Here is a 6,174-nt window from a genome sequence, read left to right on the forward strand (position 1 = left end):
GGGGGGTGTGAAATATAATGAGCTTCTGGCGAAGGGGCCTCCAATAGATCTTGAGCTCCATTAAAATGTTAATTTATGCTTTAGAGTGAGCTGTGGTACCAAGTTGGTAAGCACCGTGCTTAATCTCAAACTGACAAATGCCAATGTAAATTTGACAAAAGGCCTCTTGTGAAATCACTTTTAAGACAAGCTAATGCTAATGATCAGCAGTTGAGTTAAAAGGAATAAATTATGGCCGTATTTTAAGGTGTGCTGACCAAACTCCAGAGCCTGAGAGCGTGCAGGAGCACTTATTTTGCTTCTGATGTGCAGGCTTTACCTCTGAAATGCCAATTAGAACAGGAAGGACTTCACCTCGACTTGAGCAGCTTGTGCGGAAAAGCAGGAGAATGGAAACCAGAGGTCCTGGTGCAGCCAGGATGTTCCCCATCCTAAAATGCATGGTGTTGGCTCAACCATTTTGGCTGGCGAGTGGTGTCGGAGCAGAGCCTGGTTCAGGCTGGGCTACAGGACTTCTGCGGTCAGATGAGGCATCAAACTGGAAGCCTGAAGGTTGCTCCTCCAACTTTGGTCTGGTACCAGTGCTGGCAGAGTCAGGCTTCCTGAGGAAAAGGAACTGGAAAACGCGCTGCGTAAACACATTCGGTTGTTTCTTTCCTTTTCCAAGAGCCTTGAACTGCCATAAAACTTCAGATGATGTTTTCAACCACCCTTTCTTTAGAGCTGGCCCTTGCAGAAACGGACTGTTGGAGTCCCACCAGGCAACTGTTGTAGCTGAGCGAGTTTGTGCCTCCTCTGCTGAAAAGCCCGACTTGCACCTCGAGTACCGCTCTTGATGCTGCCTGAACAAAGAGAGATTAACTGGGGGTCCTGTGCGCTAGAGCGCCGCGCCCCTCTGCCAGGCTACCTGTTGGGCTCTGCTCATCTGACGTCTTGTGCCATGAGAGTTACCGGTTGACTTGTCCCAGTGTGCATCGCTAGGGCTTGTACGAAGCCCACAAAATAGCGGTAATCCAGACCATCTGGGAGAGGCAGCGAGTGGCTGCTGCTCTGGAGGGTTTTTTTCTTTCTCTTTCCAAAGTGAAAGTTCAGTTGTTGGTTTAAAGAGGAAAAAATAAATTGTTGGAGCCTTTGTAAAAGAGCCACAAATATGTCCGTTGCAGTGGTCGTTCTGGTTGGGTCTGCAGGGCCACCGCTACGTAAGTGCACAAGAGTGCGTGCATAAATTCCACTTTTGATGGATCTGAAAGCGCAACGTGAACATTTCAGGTGTTAATCTCTTCTTCAACCAGTAATGAAGAGCTCAGGCAGCTTTAGGACTGGGATTACTGGCACTGAGGTATTTTAACTTTTGCCCTTATGTATGCAAATGGGAGACCCCATTGCAGCGCCAAGCTTGTAAAGATATGTCTTAGCAGTATGGGGAAAAATAATCCCAGAGCATCATTAATCCTGAATTACTGCTGATACGACAGCCTCAAACTTACACAAGGTATAATTAATTTCCCAGTGCTCAGACGAGAGTGCTACGTTCCTCCCGATCCCTCCGTGCGTTGAGCGGTGGGGAGGTGTCAGGCCGTGTCTGCTGGTATTTGCAAAGCGCTGGTGGGTCTGGCTTGCCCTAGCGTGAGAGCTGGTAGGTCTTCCAGCTACCGCATCCTGGAGGTGCTGGTGGGAATGGCTTCTCCAAGTTGCTCAAGTCTTAATAGCTTTAAGATCCTTGGCTTAGGCTTGCTAGGTGCGTCGTGCATTGCAGATTAGGCAGCATCTTTCTCCAGACCTACTGCACAAACCCGTTTTTAATCTGGTGCAGCAATCGGCAGGCTGGAGAACACCTAGTGTTTTTATTTTCAGGCTTGTATTTTCAGTTCATCTTCACTTAGGCCTCTGTGGTCTGGAAAGGACTCGGTACTCGCTCACCGGGACGTTCGGGAGTGGGATGTTGTGCCCCCTGACAGGCGTTTGTTACCCGCTTTCTGTGCTCTAGACGACGTGAGTGTTGGGCGTAATTAAACTACCCTGTTTAGCCCCAGTAGATGAACACCATGGTCCTGCTGGGTTTTCACTCACTGCAGGCACCGGTGTGTTGAACGAAGCTTCTCACCTGCCAGCTGCCTCCCTGTGTTAAAGCTGTATAAATCCATCGCAAAGATACAGATTCACTTTCTATAGGAGCAGAGTCGCCAAACTCTTTGGTTCAAGATATATTTAATCATATAGGCACAGGCCTTGTTGCTTAAAGGGCCTAAATAAAGAACATCAGAGTGACTGCGAGGACCAAGTGGAGTGTCACTGTCCCTTGCGTCATCCCTTGGTAGCTGAGGGGATTGCTCAAGTGCAGTGAGTAATTGCTTTTGCAGTCTGTATGGCTTTTGAGTCTTGCTTGCTGGAGTCTGGCACGGTAGACGTAGCCAGCCTATGTTAGAGCTGGAATAGCCTGGGCGATGGCAACGAGCTGCGTGTAGCTTCTTGCTCACCACGGCACAGCCCTGTCTTTCTAAGAAAGAGCTCTTGCTGTGCCAGAACCCAGCCTCGAAGGGATTTTGCTAAATGTTTTGCGTAGAATCCTGCCCTCAGCGCCGTTAGATGGACCGACACTGGCTCAAGTTTCCATCGGTCTGTCTGAGCCTTTCTGAACTGCCGCCCTACTTGGAGAAAATCCATGTAAACCTACTTGCTTCCCTTGGTTCCCGAAGGCTTCTGCGTGCAGAAGGTCTATTCGTGACCAGTTTGTGCAAGCAAGGGAAGAGCTGATGGTCTTAAGGAAGCATGGAAACACCAATACCTCCGAGTTACCCCTTACTCCTGGTTTTTTTTCGTGGATTTGTATCAAGTGCGCTGTCTCTATGTTTCTGATGCACGTAGCGCTCTGGTTCTGTGCTCTCCGGCCATTTGAAGTGGCCGAGCGGCGCTGCAGATGACATCGATCGCTGCAAGACTTGCTCTGTCATTCATTCGGCAACACAATGCGAGCTCTCGGGAGCCGGGAGCCCATCGTAACCTGAACTGGCTGGAGCGGTGGATTATAGTAGCACAGCGTGACTGTAATTTGCACGAAGATTGTGTTCGACCCCGGCTGGATACCTGGAGCTTTCCCTGCTGTGTCTTGGTGCCCTTTCTGCTGTCAGCAGCAGCTGAGTTTTACCTGTTTGCACGGGGTTGATGATTATAAGACGGTCAGAAAGCCACGGATTTGAACTCTGACGTTTCCCCTTTTTTATTTGCAGTCTAAACTGTTTCTAGCCCTTCCCTTATCGGCACAGGCTGTTTGTTTTCCTCGCTCCCTGACCCAAACGACATAATGACATATCAAGCGGTTCCTAGACGCAGACTAGCGCGACCGTGGATGGGTATAGCCAGCGGTCAGCCAGCGCAGCCGTCGAAAGGAATTGCTGAGCTGGGAGGATAAATCTATTGTGCGTCTCATGTGTTTTATGACTGTGCCGTTGCCTCATCGGCTGCGAAGGGAAGCGATGGTGAAAGGCCTGCGTGGGATTTCAACGCTTCGGGGCTCTGCAGGAGCCTGGGTGATATAACGAGCCTGTTAAATGAGCCTTGGATAAAATAGTATCGTAATACCTCCACCTCTATCCCCATATCGGTGTTTAATGGGTATGGAATAAGGTTGAGAAGGTACTTAAGACCTCTTATATCTTCTGCTGGTACCCAAATTCGCTCTGGGGGATGCTGGCAATTCGGGCTGGCAAACCTGTTGAAAGGATACACGCTCACTGGGAAGCGATGGGTGAGCTGCTCTGAGAAGATAGAGCAAGAAATGCTTTGAAGTTTCCTTAAGTGGAGGGAGGAAATCAGCTGGCATCTGGACTGAAGAATGTCGCTTCTGCAGCTTTTATTGGAACTTCATCCCTCCAGTTGATACTTTGCTTTGAAACCCTGGTTGGCTTCTTCGTGGCTCGGCTCCCGCACCGACGTTAGCAGTCCTGTACCACCATCTGGTAGAGCTGGTGAGCCAGTGTTTTGGAAGATGTTCCAGGGGAATAAAACCACAGGTTAGAGCAAAGAGTCAAACCGGAGCCCTCGCGTAGAGCTCTGTGACATTCGGTTTAACTGAGGAGATCGTGCTGGCTAGTGGCGATGCGCTTGGTGCGATAGTCCCACTTTGCCTGTGGTAAATCATTAACGTTTGAACTGACACCGTAAAAGCCACCTGTACTTTCGCTCTTGCAGTTCCTCAGCCTTGTAGGGCTTATGGCGCTCTCGAGTAGTGTCTTCACGCAGGGTTTGGTGCAGCCGTGTCTGCTGTAAGGGTCTCTGCTTGCTTCAGCCTGTCTGGAAAAAGCGATGGGGCCTCGTAGGACATGAGGGATCTGGAGTCTGTGGAGGATGGTACGGTGCTGGAAGGAGCAGCTGATGGATCGTGGAGAGGTTTTGTGGGAAGTCCTGCGGCTAATTCTGTTCAGGATCCGTGTGGTGACCACGAGGCCTTGTGGGCACCGTGTTTGAAATCACCCACGACTTCAGGGATGAAACTCAGTGGCCCATTCTTGCCGTGCACCGGGCAGGCAGCTCTGGCTTTGCTCTTGGGGGCCTTGGCTGAATTACCGTGGCATCCTGGTGGGTAACAGGCTGGCTAGCAGTGCCTTGCTCTCCCAGCAGAGAAGACTTGCCCGTTGCCACCTGGAAGCGCAAGAACAGCAAGTCCTCACGCCAGCGATCCCTGCCAGCCATCCACGCATCTACAGGTGTTGAGACGCTTCAGAACAAAATAACCCCTCCTGAAAGCTGCCTTTACCGTGGGTTGGTCCTTGGCTGGTGAAGTTGAAGATGATTTTAAAAAGCTTCCTTCACGCTGAGGATTTACCGGAGTTAGGATTTGCAAGTCATGTAAACAGTATACGGTGGGAGACTTTTTGCGTTGTAACTGTGGTTTGGCTGAGTGCGCTAACTGATACCCGTATTGGCCAGCATGGCCATAACATAGTTTGAAATAAGCCTCCTACACGCTGCAGCAAGGGGGAAGTGACACACAGGGAGAGTCCTGAGCGCTCCCCGGGGCGAGATGCGTGTGGAGTAAGCACGAAGGATCTCACGGAGATGCGGATCTCTGCCGGGAGGGCCAAGCTGCCGGTTCTCTCGAGTGAACGGCTCCTCTGCTCCTGAGCGTGCAGATGTGCAGCGGTGGCATCTCTCAGCAGCTGGATGTGGGGTTTTACAGGCTGAAAGAAAGAGAACATGAGATGTAGCCGGGACCTACAAATTAGGTAATGTTGGTGGTGAATGAGAACTCAATTGCAGATGTAATTCCGCCTTTGGAGAGAGTTGGGGCAGAGCAGGAAGGATCGGTAAAACCTCCACAATAAGCAGTCCTAAGCATGCAAGTATTCGAGTTTTTGTTAAGCTCTTTGGCTTGTGAACGCCAGAGCCGGTGACCGGGTTAGTTGCAAAGTTGGGTTTTAATGGGGGATTTAGCCGTGCAAGTCCTTAGCTTGCTCTGCAAGCTACAACCTGTGTCCCTCTGCGATTAGTCTCGGCCTCGTGGTGTTGCGTTCAGACACAGCAGCTGATCTGCTGCTCAGAGTAATCTCGGTGTTTTTAATCTCAGTGGGTGCATAGCAGGGATAGGAAAGTGTCTACGGAGATGATAAAGCTCCCAAATAGCTTAATTTATTCTTTATGCTACCTCCATCCTCCTAAGAGGAGCTGTTGACTCTCTTGCCTGTCCCGATGTGGCAGATATCAAAGATTGAGGTTTTGAGGAGACTGCCTGGAGTCCTGTAAGGCAAGGCTTTATGCTCCTGGTGTCACCCATAAACGAGGGTGCTGCCTCTCTGTGAACATCCTTAATTTGATAGCTGGTGGTTTAGGAGTATAGACTTTCCTAATCTAGCCCAAATGCATGAACTTCCCAGAAATATCCTCAGGGGAGCCCTGGTAGGCGGTGGATGTGTAGTTAAAACATCTTGGTTGGCTCGCCCAGAGCAGACAGCAAACCTAGCAGGGGTTAATCTGTCTCAACTAGAAGTCTTTCAGCATGCATGTCTCAATTCTGGAGTGAGGCAACTGGTGTGTTTTTCAAAGGACCGTGCAGGTACCTTCAAATCTAGGCATGCGGCAGCTGTCTGAACACGCTCTTCGAGAGAGCATCGGTAGTAAAAATGGAAGGAGGCTCAAATGCAACTAATGTGTCCCTTGCGTCCTTTGTTTCCTCTCTCT

Source organism: Pygoscelis adeliae, unplaced genomic scaffold, assembly GCF_000699105.1.
Source record: "Pygoscelis adeliae isolate BGI_AS28 unplaced genomic scaffold, ASM69910v1 Scaffold129, whole genome shotgun sequence".
Taxonomy (NCBI): domain Eukaryota; kingdom Metazoa; phylum Chordata; class Aves; order Sphenisciformes; family Spheniscidae; genus Pygoscelis; species Pygoscelis adeliae.